Source organism: Mus caroli, unplaced genomic scaffold (assembly GCF_978045245.1).
Source record: "Mus caroli unplaced genomic scaffold, Mus_caroli_1 scaffold_14, whole genome shotgun sequence".
Classification (NCBI taxonomy): Eukaryota; Metazoa; Chordata; class Mammalia; order Rodentia; family Muridae; genus Mus; species Mus caroli.
In genome coordinates, this window is record NW_028227269.1 from 83,733,283 (window position 1) to 83,750,606 (window position 17,324).

At 50.0% G+C, this 17,324-nt stretch overlaps 1 pseudogene; it reads right to left on the minus strand.

Annotated features, from left to right (window-relative positions):
- Positions 1-1,543: 1,543 nt before the first annotated feature.
- Positions 1,544-1,939, minus strand: LOC110306433 (NADH dehydrogenase [ubiquinone] 1 beta subcomplex subunit 3 pseudogene; annotated as a pseudogene).
- Between the last annotated feature and the right edge of the window lie 15,385 nt (positions 1,940-17,324).

Genomic DNA, 17,324 nt, shown 5'->3' on the forward strand with positions numbered 1-17,324 from the left:
GGGAGAGCCAGATTAGTTCCTTATGCTTGGATTCCCAGGGGTAGAGGAGCCAGAAAGTCTAGCAGAGTCTTCAGCAGACAGACAGTGGACCTCCAGCTGGCCCCTCAGGCCCCAGACTCTTCTGAATCAAGGAACACTTGGCTTCTCCTTCTAAGATCCTTTCTGCCTTCAGCTTTCCTCATCTCAAAGAGTGGGGCCTGGAGTCTGCAGCCCAGGAGGCCCCTGGGGACAGCTCTGGAACCTTCTCTGGTGTAATGAGGAATGGCCAGGAAGCCACATTGGTTTGGAAGTGGACATCTGGGATACTCCTCTACCATTCAGCCTTGGACTCACGTAAAGAATGTCTCAGAGAGTGTTTCCCCCAAATGATGACTCGCACCCTGCAGATGACACCTCACATTCCAGTCACTTCCTCATCTTATCAGGAACCTGAGGAATTCCCTGGAATCCACACGTTCACTGCATGCTACGTGGCAGGCCCTGTGTGTGTCTGTGTGTGTACGTGTGATCTCATTCAAGCCTCACAGGAGGCCCTAGAGGTTGATATCAACTCTGTTTCAGCTACAAGAAAAATATGTCACATACAAAATAAGCAACTTGCCTTGAGTTACCCAGTCAGTAATACTCCGAGCTAGAGTCCTTATCAGATGACTCTAAAGACTGGGGTTCCTAATCTAGACATCCCTGGGACCCCCAAGGCCAAGGATGGTGGTGTCTAAGGTCCCAGCTGGTGGCTTCTGCCAGGAGGCCCCAGGCCCTAGACAGAATGAGAGAACCTGGCCCTTTCCACATTTACTATGTTTTCTCCCTCCCTCCCTCCCTCCCTCCCTCCCTCCCTCCCTCCCTCCCTCCCTCCCTCCCTCCCTCTCTCCGTCCCTCCCTCCCTCCCTCTCTTCCTCCCTCCCTCTCACTTCTCTCTCCCCTTCTTTCCTTCCTTCCTTCCTTCCTTCCTTCCTTCCTTCCTTCCTTCCTTCCTCTCTCTTTCTTTATTTCTTCCTTTCTTCTGTTCTCTTTCTTCCTTTTATTTTCTTCCTCTTTCTTTCTTTCTTCCTTTCTTTCTTTCTTTTTCTATTTATTTCTTCTTTTCTTTCATGTGTGTGCATGCATGAGTGCTAACAGCTATGTGCATATATATTCTAAGGCTAGAAAAAGATATCTCATATCTTCCACTACGACTCTATATATATTTTTTTTTAAAGATTTATTTATTATATGTAAGTACACTGTAGCTGCCTTCAGACACTCCAGGAGAGGGCGCCAGATCTCGTTACGGATGGTTGTGAGCCACCATGTGGTTGCTAGGATTTGAACTCTGGACCTTTGGAAGAGCAATCGGGTGCTCTTACCCACTGAGCCATCTCACCAGCCCACGACTCTATATCTTATTCACCACCACCATCATCACCATCCTGTGTGTGTGTGTGTGTGTGTGTGCACGTGTGTGTGTGTGTGCGTGTGTGTTTGTATGTGCACATGCCATGCAGATATGTGGCAGGTCAGAGGCCAACTTGTTTTTTAATAGTTTTTCTTACTTTATTAAACCATACTAATATTCTTTCAAGGACAAACACACAGCCAAGAATGCTACAGCGAGAGAATCTTATTTTTATGAAAGAGACGTCACAAGGCGCTCTCTTCAGTGGTGCTTCTTATCACCATTCTGGGAACCCAGGAAATATTCAGCCCCCAAAGTTACCACAAACGCAGCAAACCCCCATTTGAATCCTTTTAATATTACGCTCGGGAAGGTGATGTTGCCTGCAAAGCTGCCCATGTATCTCCAAGCCTCATTGCGAGCCCATGGATCCCTCAGCCCTCAGGCAGCAAGCTTCTTCTGCACCGTTTCTAATGGCATCCCTTCAATTTCCCACTGTCTGTAATCTGGAAGTTCCATTTTACCATGGCCATGTCCGTGTTCATGTCCGTGTCCAGCAGTCATGTCTGACAGCAATCTAACCTCCCGGGACACTCAATATTCAACCTTCCAGCCAGAGCCAACTGGAAATAGACGTTCAGAGGCCAACTTTTTGAGTGTCAGTTCTTAACCTTCTATCATGGGTTTTGTTTCTGGATCTGAGGATGTAGCTCAGGTCACCAGGATTTTACCTGCTGAGCTGTCTCGTCTTTTTTTTTTTTTTTTTTTTTTTTTTTTTTGAGACAGGGTCTCTTCATGTATCTCAAACTCACCCTTACTAGGCTAGTTGGCCAGTGAGCTCCCAGGATCCACGTGTCTCCATCCCAGTGTTGGGGTCACAAATATTCACAGCCATGCTAGCTTTTATGTGAACACTGTGGATTTGAACTCAGGTCCTCACGTTTGCACAGCAAACCACTCTTGCCCAATCAGCCATCTCCTCATCCTCTGTCTTTCTTTTCCTGTTTTCTTTTTTTTAAAAAAAGGTCTCTCTCTGTTCAGGATAACCTGGAACTTGCTATGTTCCCCAGGCTAGGCTTGAACACACAGCTCTCTTGAGTGCTGAGATCATAGTAGATACCACCATAAAGGTTTAATTTGTCTTTTAGCCCTTCCAAGGTGAAAATTTTTTTCAAGTTTTTTTTTTTTTAAGATTTACCTATTTATTTATTTATTTATTTATTTTTGTATACGAATACACTGTCTATGTCTTCAGACACACCAGAAGAGGGCATCAGTTCCCATTACAGATGGTTGTGAGCTACCAAGTGGTTGCTGGGAATTGAACTCAAAACCTCTGGAAGAGCAGTCAACACTCTTAACTGCTAAGCCATTGTCTCTCCAGCCCTTGAGAATTTTTTTTTTTTTTTTTTTTTTTTTGAGACAGGGTTTCTCTGTATAGCCCTAGCTGTCCTGGAACTCACTTTGTAGACAAGGCTGGCCTCGAACTCAGAAATCCGCCTGCCTCTGCCTCCCGAGTGCGTGCTCGAGAATATTTTTTAATGACATTGTATCTTTACCTTAAGTAGAAGGCCGTGTGTATAAATCAATTAAATTATGACTAGTTGTCCTGTGAAGACACCCAGCCTGAGGCCTGTTCTCATTTTTGAAAGAAAGCCTAGCAAGACTTAGTGAGGCATTAGAGGCTAGCCCATTAGAAGACTTAGTGAGGTGTTAGAGGCTAGCCCATTAGAAGACTTAGTGAGGTGTTAGAGGCTAGCCCATTAGAAGACTTAGTGAGGTATTAGAGGCTAGCCCATTAGAAGGCTCAGAAGAGGATTGGACGGGGGACAGCTTTTCATATGTGACTCAGTGTTGTGGAAGTCTGCGAGCACAACTAAACGGACCCTTTGCTTCCATCTCATTTATTTCCACTTGCAACAGAAGACACAGATTGGATGATTCACAAAGGGAAGAAGGAGATTTTGGCTCATAGTTCTGAAGACCAGGGGCATATGGCATAAACATTTGTATGGGTGTATGGCCCAGGAGTATAATATAAACATCGTCTTATTTAAATAGTTAATTAGCTGGCAGTGACCATGCACACCTTTAATCCCAGAACTTGGGAGGCTGAGGCAGGTAGATGTCTGTGAGTTCCCAGCCAACCTGGTCTACAGAGCCAGTTCAAAGACAGCCAGGGCTACACAGACCTGTCTTTAAAAACCCTGTCTTGAAAAACCAACCAACTAACAACAAGAAAACCCACAACACCCGAAAATAATAATTAATATATATTTATTATAGAAAATACAAATTAGCATAAAGAGTAAAATTTTAAAAACCACAATCTTATCACCCAGCAAATCCCTAATGTTATCTTATAGGTGGCTGGCTGGAGAGCTGCCTCAAAGGTGAGTATTGTTGATCTGGCAGAGGACTGGGTTCAGTTCCCACTAATCACATAGTGTTTCACAACCATCCAGTTCTAGAGAATCTAGTGCCCTCTTCTGGCTTCCAAGGGCAACGGGCACACAGATGGTACACATACATATTTGAAGGCAAAATGCTCATACACATAAAATAAACCTTTGAAAACTTTAAAAAATAAGCAGGGCAGTGGTGCCGCACGCCTTTAATCCCAGCATTCAGGAGGCAGAGGCAGGCAGATCTCTGTGAGTTCAAGGCCAACCAGGTCTATAAAGGGAGTTTTAGGACAGCCAGGACTATAGGAAAAAAGTGTGTGTGTGTGTGTGCGTGCGTGCATATGCATACATACACGTACACCCCCACACACACATATATGCAAGAAAACATTGTTTACATATGTTTTCCTTATAAAATGAAAACATAATGCTTTGCAACATATTTTTCTTCATTTAAACACACTTGTGGGGGCTCAAGGGAAGAGCACTTACAGAGCATGCATGAAGCCCTGGTCCTATCCTTAGCCCTGCATAAACCTAGCTGTGATGCTGTGTACCTGGATCCCAGTGCTTGGGAAGCAGAGGCAGGAGGCTCCAAGCACAAAGCCATCTCTAGCTACATAGCCACAGTGTGGTTCCTTAAGACTCTGCCTCAAAGAGGTGAGCATCTTTCCGTGCTGATACAGCTCTCACAAACATACATGGTGAGTTCTGCAAGAAACGTGGTATGTGCCAGCCCCACGAAGTGACACAGTACAGGAAAAGCAAGGATTCTCTGTCCACCAAGGAAAGTGGTCCTCTGATGGGAACAGAGTTCGTGTGGTGGCCAGCCTAAGTCTATTTTCTACAAAAAGTTTAAACCGACAGAGGTTTGCTGAAGCTTGAGTGGGCGGAGCCCAACCTCAGACCAAAGAGCATGCTGGGAGGAAAGAGGCAGAGACTCAGCCAGGTGATCAGTTCTAAGTGACTGCGTCATGAAGAAGATAAACTCACGAGCATTAACTCACACAGAAAGGAGAAGGAAGAGGAGAAGGTGGTGGTGGAGGAAGAGGAAAGAAAAGAAAAATGAAAAAGAAAAGGAAAAAGCCAAAAGGGAGCTGAGGGATGGCTCAGTGGCCAAGGGCAGTTGCCGCTCTTGCAGAAGACCCAGATTCAGTTCCCAGTGCCCACATGGTGGCTCACAACTGTTTGTACCTCCAGTTCCAGAGGATCTGGCACCCTCTTCTGGTCTCTGTGAGTACTAGGCACACATGTGCTACACAACACTCACACATAAAACATAAATAAATACAAGCAAACCAACAGCATAGTTTTGGACTGTCCTTATTAGCAGTGAAGGCGGATCAGAGAATGGTTGGAAGGGTTGAAGCCTTGGTTCAGAGCACTTGTCGCTCTTGCAGAGGACCCGGGTTCTGTTTGCAGCATCCACACGGTGGCTCACAACCGTTTAGCACTCCAGTTCCAAGAGATCTGACTCCCTTTTCTGGTCAGACTTTACACACAATGTATATACATAATGCAGGCAAGCACTAAAACACATAAAAATGAAAATAAATAAATTGTTAAGTTAAAAACATAAAAAAAAAAAATCAGGCCACACATGGGCCTGTAACTACCTCACTGTGAGGGCCAGAAACAGAAGGGCTTTCCAGCTAGCAGCCTTGTTCGAGGTTTGTGAGAAGCCCTAACCCATGGGGATAAAGCAAGCCACTCAAAGTCCTCCTGTGGTTTCTCCTCACCTCACACACACAGATAGCACACACACAGTGATATACACACTCACACATATATAACACACAGATACACACACACAAACTGATATACACACATACATATAACACACACAGATACACAAACTGATATACACACTCACACATATATAACATACACACATACACACACACAAACTGATATACACACATACATATAACACACATACTGAAATACACACTCACACATATAACACACACAAACTGATATACACACTCACATACATGTAACACACACACACACGCACACACAAATGCCTCACAGGCCTGTTGAATCAGAATCTAAACTTTACTAAGATTCTTGGGCAGTTCTTGTACACATTAACATCGGCGCGTGTCACTATTTTGTTTTCATGGCTACATACTCAGGAAGGATGTGTTCTATGTTGAAAATGTACTTGTCCAAGTCTTTCCCACAGCTGGGCATTCAGGTCTCGTCTGTCGTTCTCTCGTTTCTTGTCAATGCTGTGTGCGGCCTGTGTCCCTTAAATTCTGTTTGTTTATCTTTCTTTTCAGGACAGGGTCTCATGTAGCCCAGGCTGGCTTGAACCTCTGATCCTCCTGCTTCTGTATCCTGAGTGATGTAATTACAAGCATGTAGTACCACACTCAGTTTTATGCTTGAGCTCAGCATAAGTCTTGTGCACACATTGTTAGGTATACATCGTGCCAACAGAGCTCCCCTTTAAATTCTTAAAAGTGGGCTTTTTGAGTAAAACGTCTTAAAGTTTTGAAGTGGGGGTTGGATAGGGATATAGTTCAGGTGATAGAATGTTTACCCAACACATGCCGAGGCCCTAAGACCTTTCTGTTCTAAGACCCTTCTGTTCTAGTGCTGTTGTGGAAAAGGGGCTCAGTTTACCTTTCTGGAACTTTCCACACTGCCAGGCCCTGGTAATCTTGTATCTTTTACCCAGCAGATGCACGAAAGCTTTACCTCAGAGCTGGTGCTGGCCCACCAACTCTCTGGTGCTGGCTCTCGACTCATCAGGCTGACATTTCTCTGTGTGATCACTAGCCATTCCATCGCGCCTGGCTACTCATTCACTGCAAGCCCACCAAGAGAGCGAGAGATGCTGCCAGGGAAGAGAGCCACGACCTGCCTCGGTACAGAGTCTGGCAGATAGATGACATTAGTGTTGCCGTCTGGTTGAAGCACAGTGAGGGAGAGCCAAAACGCAGACTGAGCCTCGTGCAGAGTCCAGGCTCCAGCACCTGTACCCAGCCAAGGCCACACCTCCCAGTTTGGCAAGGTCTAGGGGTCTGCCGCCACCCAGGCAGGGCACCCTGTGGTTCCCCAGGCCAGCAAGCAGGCCAGCCAGGTGTGCCAGGGGAAGCAGGCAGCCAGGACAATTCAGGGAAGTGGCCCTGTGCTTTTCAGAGGCCTGCCCCAACAAACTTTGTGAATCACCCACTGGCCACAGTTACGGGAGGGGGGGACAGACGAGGCAAGAGGAAGTGAGGCGCTTACTCAGCCCTCTAACTGCACGTGGCTGTGTTTGCACCCTGTCCCCTCCTCCCTGCCACACAGCTGGGGGAAGCAGCATCGAGAGGAAACGGGAGGGGGTCACACCCTTTCCCCATCTCCTGTAAAGCTGCACCTGTGCCCCACCGACCCTGCCACCTGTTGCTCAGCTGAGTGAGCAGGGTGAGTCAGGTCCCCAGTTCCCGGGCAACAGAGCCTGGAGAGGCTCAGGGCGGGGGGGGGGGGGGGGGTGGAGAGGCTCAGGCAGGCCTGAAATCGACTGTATCCTACCTCACGGGTCTCCCATTGTCTAACCTGACCACTTGAACTCTGTGTATTGTTTTCTCTCTCTGGCAAACAAGAAAATAATAGCTCAGAGAATGTGCCAACCTGGAGGTGACAACCTAAAGATGCTAGGGTCCCTGCTGGCAAGCCCTTTACACAGTAGATCAAAGCTGAACAGGTGGTTCCATCACTAAAGTGCTCACCGTGAAGACTGGAAGGCCTGAGTTGGAGCCTCTGAACTCAAGTGAAAAATCAGGGCATGGCAGTGCCTACTTGCGATCTCAGCCCCAGAGAAGACAGGCCGATTCCTGGGGTTTGCTGGCCGGTCAGTCTTGCTGAACTGGTGAACTCCGGATTCAATGGAAGAACTCATCTCAAAAAATAAGATGGGGTGGGTGAAGAGGTATGTCAGCAGTTAGGAACACTCATTGCTCTTCCAGAGGACCTGAGTTTAGTTCCTTGCACCCATGCTGGGAAGCATCCAAATACTTGGTTTTTCTTTTTTTTTTTTTTTTTTTTTTTTTTTTTTTTTTTTTGGTTTTTCGAGACAGGGTTTTTCTGTGTAGCCCTGGCTGTCCTGGAACTCCCTCTGTAGACCAGGCTGGCCTCGAACTCAGAAATCTGCCTGCCTCTGCCTCCCGAGTGCTGGGATTAAAGGCGTGCGCCACCACGCCCGGCTCCATCCAACTACTTGGAACTCCAGCTCCAAGGGATCTGATGCCTTATGGCGTACTCGGGCATACGCACGATGCTTGGCATTCATTCTTGAAGCTATACCACATGCACATATGTTATGTGTCCCTCCACCTGTGCACATACACACGCACAGACATTGGGAGATGAGTGAGATTAGTAGGTACAATAGCGGTTCACTTACTAGATGAGAAAAGGCATAGATAGGCGAAAGAAAGCACTTGCTCTAAGTCAGACAGACTCAACCTCAGGATTTGATGCCAATGCTCACATTCTTAACTGCTCCTACCTCACCGGGTGACCCTTTCAAAGCTCAGTGGGCAAAAGGAAAGCCCAGTGTCCTCTGTAGACACAGCTCTTAGCCTCCCATCTTCCACGTGAGACCCGCAAGCTGCCTGTGAGGTTCAGCAGGAGTCCCTGGCCATGGGCTTCTGTCTCACGTCCTTTTCTGGGTGGCCAGACGTCCTCAGGGATGACCCCTAAGATGTGTGTCTCTGCCTGGCTCTTTGCCACCCCCACTCTAATTTCATTTGGTGTGTGTTTCAGGTTCCCCCAGGGACCAAGAGGACATGTGTATGAAGTGTGACAAGTTCCTTGTCATTGGACTTTCTGGAGGTATTTCTTTTTTTTTTTGTGGTTTTTTCGAGACAGGGTTTCTCTGTATAGTCCTGGCTGTCCTGGAACTCACTTTGTAGACCAGGCTGGCCTCGAACTCAGAAATCCGCCTGCCTCTGCCTCCCGAGTGCTGGGATTAAAGGCGTGCGCCACCACGCTCGGCTCTGGAGGTATTTCTTGTTGGGGAAACCCAGTTACCACACAGAAAGGAGGATCGCATCTCCCGGCTGTGAGCTGAAAGGGACGAAGGAGAAGCTGAGTGTAAAAGAGACAACCACTTTTTTTTAGGGTTGGTGACTGAAGTAGGGGCCTGCCTATAGAGAATGAGGCAGCCCTGGGCCCCTCTCTGCCTTTCACCATCAGACTGGGCAGCCCTAGGGCTGTAACAGCAGCTGTTGCTGAGGCAAGCTGCTGTTGGCTTCTCTGGAGAGTAGGAGAAAGGGAGAGTGGCTCTTAGAGTCGGGGCACGCTGCATCTCTAGTCACACAACCATTCATCCTCTGGGTTCCTAACCAGAGTCTCTCCTGTCCCTCGAAGGGCTCCAAGCCAGGCCTCCAAGGCCTTTTGCAATCAGGATGAAGTCAGCCACCAGCTGTCATGGTAGCATGCATCTCTTTAGCACATCCCAGAAAGAGTGCTAGGAGCTCAGAACTGTGTAGTGATGGGTAAGCCCATGGGTGTGCCAGGAGCAATCTTAGAAAGGGGCCCTGTTTGGCCCACTGCTTTCTTTCAGTTCTCACTCTTCCCGGCAAAGTCTCCTGGGTCTGGCCTAACTAAGTTGGATTCTAGCCAAGCTGGCCGGCCTCCAGGTGGATTCGGGACAGACAGCTGGGATGTTGTGTTTCCCGCTCCAAAGAAATGGGGGCTGGAGATGGGGCCACCACAGGGCTGCTCAGTTCCAGCGGGGTGATGAGGTCAGAGATGGGTGGACTGGCTCTGGTGGAAGTTTCCCAGGGAGGAGGTGTCAAAGGGTCAGAGGCAGGTTGACTCGGGCACCTCTACCTGTTCTCCGTCTGGATGTGGAAACACATGTCTGTTGCCTCTGAGATCTGAGTGGGTTTTCATGGTCTTGGAACACCCCTCGATCCTGTGTCCTGCTGATGGCTTTCACTTAGGAAGACAGCGTGGCTTTCCCTGTGGCCAGGCCGGTGGGGCCTGGGGTAGTATCAGGCACAGTTTGTAGCCTCTTTCTCATTTGTCTCTGGGGACTTTGTCATAGCTGCCTGGACTCCACAGTTCTGGCACAGACGCAGTGTTCAGCTCCTCAGGACAACCTGTGCTTGGCTCATGGGGCATACACAAATGAGTAACATTGTTGTGCCCCCCCCCAGCCATGCAGCTGCCAGGTTCAGTTTGGGTCACCCTTCCTGTCCCTTCCTGCCTAGACACCTCTGCTCCATCTCTGAGGCCATTCTCAAGAGGGAAGCTGTCCTTCCCTGCATTACTCCAGCCCAGCCTCTTAGTCTCCCCTCATGCTCCCTTCTCTCTGCAGCCTAATCTGGGATCCCTTGGCCCAAAGCATAGGGCAGGCTCCGGGTGACTGAAACCTCCCAAAGAGCCGCTTGGATCCTGACACCATTGCTCCAGAATGCCCCAGGCTCCCATTGCAAAAAGTCCTTTGATGTTCTTCAGCTTGGTCACCCTGTGGAACCCACCATCCCAATCAAGTCTCCACTGAGCCTCTGTGGTGTGTGCCACTGGCCCTCCCTCCCCTTGGAACAGCTGTTACCATGCGTCACCTGCTAAAACTCTCTCTGCCACAAGACCTGGGGTCTCCTGGTCCAGGGAAGCCGATGGCTCCCAAAGGCTGTGGAAACCCCTCTTCAGAGTCCCCAGGTATCTCTCTCACCTTAACCATGGTAGCCCAGTGGGTTTTGAACAACCCCTACTGCATCTTTCCAAAATGTTGAAGGTGGAAGCTGCAGCAGCTAACGGCTTACCACGGGTGTTTCTCTCCCTATGTGTACGTCTGTGTGCGTGCATGTGTGGTGTGCCGCTGTGTTGGGATGAACATGTGATATGAACGAGCATGCACACAGAGACATGTCCCACATGTGTGTTTGGAAGTGTGTATGACAATATTAGGTGCCTATGGGGCAGTGGGTGTACACGTGTACATGTCAACATGAATGTGCAGGTAAGCACGAGCCGGCATGCGGGCCATAGGCCATGCGTGTGTCTATATGCATCAAGGGAAGGTGTTCATTTGTGGAGAGGAGGCGCTGCATGCCTGTGGGACATGCAGACTGATCGGCTTCATTGAGCCCAGCCCACGGGAGGAGGCCAGCTAGTCTGCTCTCTACTGTCCTCCCTCCAGGAGAGAGAGGAGGCCTGTGCAATGTGTCCTGCCCTTTGACAGAGAGAAATAGCATTCTTGTTAGGTTACAAGGCTGCAGCCATGAGCAGCTTGGGAACGGCAGAGGGGTGACCTCACAGTGTCCTGGTCCCTGGCCTCCAGGCCTCAGCATCTCTTCCCTCAATGAGCTGCTTAAGTCTAGCAGGAGATGTCCGCACCGCCCTGGCCCCAGGCAGCAGGACCCCTCTCATAACCTGGCGGGCGTTATGAGTGGATGCTGACAGGTCAGAGTACCCGGGAGGCAGAGATTTATGATGTCCGTTCTGGGGCGTGAACTTCAGAAGAGCAAAGCAACCAGTTAGTGCTGGGGAGGGGCTTGTGCTAGACCACCTCAGACAAGACAGGAAATGCAGTTCAAAGGGATGTTGAGGAGTCAGAACTTGGTAGGTAGCACACGTCCTCTGCAAAGACAGCACCCAGGAGGCTGAGGCAGGAAGGCCAAGAGCTGGAGGCCCGCAGGGACAACACAGCAAGAGCCTGGCTCTGATGGATTAACTATAGGAAGTCAGATGTAAGGAAGAGATCCTCTATTGACAAAGGCCACAAGGTCTACGCCTACAGAGATTCAAGACCCAATCTGTATCCACCCAGAGCAGGCAGGAGACAAGCCCTGATGACTTTTGAAGTGTGTCTCCCACCACCCCTAACCCTGGCTCTGCCCAGAGTGACTGACAAGCACACTTCTGTGGACTGTCCTGAGAGTCTCAACATGGCCCTTAGGAAATTCCCCGCCCTTGCTTTCTGTGGTCCCTCCTCGCAGCACCTAGTGGCTGCCCCAGCCATGCCCTCCTTACCTTGCTCCCTCTCTGCTGTTCCAGGGTTCACTAAGGAAGCCACAAATCTTCCCAACAGACCACCCCAGAGGCCTGGCTGCACCCAGTCTGGTCCCTGGAGTGTAGTCTTCCGCCCACTTGAAGTACTCAGAGGCCTCAGGGGTGGGGCAGGTAGCTCAGTGGGCACCATCCTTCTTCCCTGGTGGTCCTGGTAAGATGGGGCAAGATCAGAAGACCTCTTGGGGGTCCCACTTCTCACTGAGGTCCCGCTTTCCATCAGGGCTTCTTGTCTTTCCTGGTAGCTTCCCTTTATTCCCAAGAGAGCGGTCTGTGGAGCCGCCAAGCAGAAGTGCTTGAAAGGATGTGGAAGGGGGCGCCCTATGCTTTGTGCTCTCCCCAGCTTCTCTTCAGCGTCCATGCTTTTCCTGGGAGGTCTGACCCAGGAGAGTCCAGAGACAAGGGGAGGAGGTCGTTAATCACCATTATTTATTATTTCTTATGTAACAGTGTTATGAAATATGAAACCTGTACCAGGCAGTACTGGGAATATAGAAAAGAGGTCCCTAATGGTAAGAGCTTCCCGTGTGTGGGTAAGCAGGTGGGCCCAGAAGCCCCCAGACCAGTCTGGGGAGTAGGGTTCAGGCTGGCTATATGGTTGGCAAAGAAGAGCAGTGGCCAGTGTGATCAGAACTCATCATTTTGGGGAGCCCTGGGGTGGAAAGTGGCTGGTTTGGGGATCCTTGCTACTCTATACCAGGCCTAGACTAGCTCTGGCTCCAGGGTGGCCTGGGTCACAGCTGGAGTTGTCACAATATTGACCCAGGAGAAGATAATGTCCAAAGAGCTTAAAGTCCCAGTCAGACAAGGAGGGGGAATGTCGCCGGAAAAGATCCCCGGACCCCAGGGGAATCAAACTAAATGGGACTTTAATAGGTCTCTTCCAGCTCAAATTTCATGGCTAATTGGAAGCAGGTCCTGAGCTGAGCAGAGTGGGCGGCCCTACTGGCCTGCTGACAGCCACTCCATCTAGGAGATGAGTGGGGACTGAGATGGGCCAGAGAGGCTGCCTCTCTGCCACCCGCCCACAGCCATGACTGTGGGTTCACCCTTACTTTTGAGATGGAGTTACTACTGTTTTACCTTATTCAAGGGAAAAGGGTGGACACATGGCAAAGTGGACCTGAGTTGGAGTCAGCCTGCCAGGGAAACCAGCTTCAGGTCTTATGTCAGACATACACTCTACCTGAAGCCATCCATCCATCTATTCAGTCATCCATCCATCCATCCATCCATCCATCCATCCATCCATCCATCCATCCACTCTTGTATCTATTAATCTGGTCTTCCCACCCATCTACCCATTCATCCATCGCATTTCATCTATCCTGCCAGCCAGCTCATCAGTCCACCAGCCCACCCACCCATCTAACCAGCCCACCCACGTGTCTATTCACCCACTTCTCCATCTAGCAAATGCATAGTAACATTTAAAGTTGCAGCAATTCTGTTAAACAAAAATCCTTACTGTTTTACAATTATATTTATTTATCTTCTGCTACGTGTATGAGGGTTTTGCCTCTGTGTGTGTGTATGTTCTACAGGCATGCCTCGTGCCTGCAGAAGTCAGAAAAGGGAGTCAGATTCGCTGCAACAGATGTTTGTGGTACACCATGTGGGTGCTGAGAACCAAACCCAATTCCTCTGCAAGAATGATGATTGCTCTTAACCATTGAGCTACCTCTCCACCTGCTTCCTTGCTGTTTTTTAATTACAACATGCTATGTAGGTGTTGAATATTCAAAGTCTACTTATTATATCAAGACATAATAAGAAAAAAAGTGATAGTATTCCCAACATACCCATCACCCTGCCCCCCCCCCTCCACACTGAACACTAATGGGAGCAAGTGTGTACACTCCTTACTGAATCTTGAAGATGAGAAAGAAGACTGAGGTTCTTAAAGGTTCAATGGCAGCTGCAGGCTGCACGATCAGTCCCTGAGGTCTTCCTGTCATGGCCTCCTGTAAGACAGAGGGTCTAGAACCCCCACCTTGAAGATAGGGACAGGGAGGGAGCTGAAGAGTGAGGTTGAAGCGGTGAACAAGGAAGGATGACGCCTGCTTGGAAAGCATTGATGTTCCTCTCCAGTGGCCCCTGGAAGCCATCGCGTTCTCAGACAGAGCCTGGGGCCCTGCAGGCCCGAGCAGAGCAGGGATGAGCGGTTGGCAGTGGAGGGATTTTTCAAGCCATACCTGGCAAGAGAAGAGGGAGGCTTGCTACTCAGTGTCAGAGTGTTGCACACACATCTTCACCAGGCTGCCCCTCGATTGCCTCCAGGGAACTTCTTGCATAACGCCCATTGGTAGGTGTCGGCCACTGCCCCCTGCTAGAGTGCCAGTCGGGAAACCTGTGCTCTACCTTAGGACAATCGTTCTTCACCCTCCTGCTACCTCTAGCAGCTTTGCCTCCACTTGTCTAGGAGCAGAGGAAGACACGTCTCATTCTAGCCAAGGTCCAGAGAAGCCAGAAGCCAGTTCCTAACACAGACAGTGTAGAGCACCTGGAAGGGATAAAAAGGCTGGGCAGATGAGTGGTTAGCTCAGACTGAGCCTGGGATTGGGCATGAAATATTACAAGGCAAGTTCTGGAAGGTTGGGACACTGACCTTCCCACCAGACGACCAGCCTTCCTCCCTGCTTGGGACCTCCAAGGCAGGGAGCCCAGGAAGCAGATACAGAGAAGAACGGAGGAAGCACTCGAAGGAAAATGTCAGTACCCCCACTAGGTAGACAGACACACATACATATGCAGACACACACACACAGACACACAGTCACACACATACACAGGCACACACACAGGTACATACATACAGACACACACAGGTACACACACGCAGGCACACATACAAGTACACATACACAAGCACACACAGAGACACACACACTTATACACACAGGCACACACACAGATGCACAGATACAGACATACACACACATAGGTACACACATAGGCACACACAGACACACATACACAGGTGTACACACACACAGACACAGACACACATACACAGGTGTACACACAGACACAGACACATATACACAGGCACACACATGTACACAGGTTCACACACACACAGGCGCACATACGAGTACACATACACAAAAATATGCACAGACACACACACACAGGCACACACACACAGGCACACACACACAGGCACACATATACAGGCACATACACAGACACACACATATACACAGGCACACACACAGACACACACACACATACACAGGCACACACACATACACAGGCACACACACAGACACAGACACAGGCACACACACTTACACACACAGAAGCACACACCTATACAGTCAGGTACACCACACTGACTCACAAGGGAGAAATCCCCCAGGAATGTAGTAGCCAGCAGAGACAGCAGAGGGAGGATTCCCTTCAGGACAAGGGCACAGACTGGGTGGTCTCTGGAGGACTCCAGTCTTGAGAACTTCTGGAATAATGTGGCAAAGGTACCAACCATGTCTCGGAGGGCATCACAGAGATCTTGCCACAAAATATATCATTGACAAAGCTATCCTGAGCCAGGTGTCGCGTTGGGGGGTTGGGGGGGGGAGGCGGGGCATACAGAGTCCACTGGTGAGGCTCAGCAAGCACTAGGAAGTATCCCTTTCCTGGGAGGGCTTGTTCGGCCATGTGAGTTGACTGGAAGTCTCTGAGGGATCTGCAGAGTGGTGGTCCAGCTTAGCCAGACTGAAAGTGGACACCCTACACCCGAATCCAGTTACCACCCACTTAAAAGGAGCCTGATGGAGCTGAGGTCTCCTCTCTGCCCACAACCCCCCACCCCCCATCCTCACATTGCTGGTCCTGGCCAGAGCCCCCGGAAGGAAATCACTAAGAAGGATTGAGTGTCAATTCCCAAACTAATCCTCTCAATGCACACAGGCCCAGCACGGGCTGTTCCTGCGTGGGCCCCCTCCTCCCCTGCCCCGCAGACCCTGGTGGCTGCCCGCCCACTGTCAGGCCTCTGCCTAGCTTTGAGACCAATTACTGCGGCCTTAATCGCCGCAGTGGCGGCGGCGGCTCAGTGTTAACAACTGTCTGCCCACCAGTCTCCTTCCTGGGGTGTTGAGGAGAGGATGACCCCTCACAGTTCTCCTCGAAGGAGCATGAAATTGTATTCCAACAACAGTGCAGTGGCTGCCATCCAGGGGAACGCCCGGCTCCCCCTTGCTGCCCCGCTGGTCTTTTGCATGTTTGTCTGGCTCCTCTCTCTAGCTGTGGGGCTCGGGACAGGCACTGAGCATCCTCTGAGCACTAATGTCATTGTTCCTGCCAGCCAGCACTGCCAACTGCTGAGCTCAGGAAGGCGGGGGTACTCCCTGACAGCCCAGAGCAAATTAGGTACCCGGATGTTGAGGTCCGTTGGCATTTCCTGTGTTGGCTTTGGCTGGTGGGCCAAGCCAGTGGGATGCCCTCTTGACCTAAGCTGGGCCAAACAGGCCCGTCCCAGAGTTTTGAGCCCACTGGCTTCTGCCTCTGTGTCCACAGGGAATCATGTTCTAGGAAAAAGGTCACCTTTCCCTGGTATGATTCACACTGAGTAGCTATCCTCTCCCTTGTAGAGGACTATAACAGCCCAGGCCTGGCCAGTCCCTAGCTAGTCTGTCCCAGAGCCCGGTCCTTCAGGCCCAGGAATGGAAGCCTTCCTAGGCTGTCTGGACAGGGTGAGCCCCTTCTGTGTGCTTAAGGTTACTACTACACAACTTAGACTGGACACTCCCAAGGGTGTTTGGAATGCTATTCCTTAGGCCCATCCTGAGACTGCATCTGAAGGGCTCTTGGCACCGGGACTCTAGTTTGGGACGTAGCAGAAGCCCCTGCCCCACCCTGCAAGTCCAGACCAGCTGATTTCACCTGCGGGCCTCGAGCATTGCTGGCTCTTTCCTCAATCCTTGTTTTCTTTGGCACAGGGTCTCTGGGACACCAGATTGTCCAAAATAAGAAGACTTCACGATACTTATTTTCCCAAAGAACAGTATCTGTAACACAATCAGGCCCTTTGTGTGTAGTGCGGTCCCAGGCCACCCCCTCTCTGGCCCTGCCTTTCCTACTCCAGCCAGGTCCCTTGGGGCGTGAAGTACTCTTCATTCCCTGGCCTAAGATGGGACAAGACTGGGCAGAGACAGCAGAGCCAAATCCTACCCCAGAGGTCATTACTAGTCCACACAATTTCCCCCTACACACACACATACACATACACTCCCTTTCAAGACTTAGGTGCCATTAGAGCCCCTGGGAAAAGCAGGACATAGGACAAACTTAAGAGTCAGAGGTTTGCTAGGAAGTCAGCTCTGCTACATTCCAGCCCCAATTCTCAACAAAGTACTAAGATGCTGTGGAACTCAGTAGCATTGTCAGTAACATCGGTACAGTGGAAGCATCTATGGTAGCATGCCTGTGTAGTACTCAATAGAGGAACGCATTACAAATGGTGACGGAGCACCTGAAGGGCTGGATCAATCCCCAGCACCCACAGTATTCTATAACTCCAGTCCTAGGAG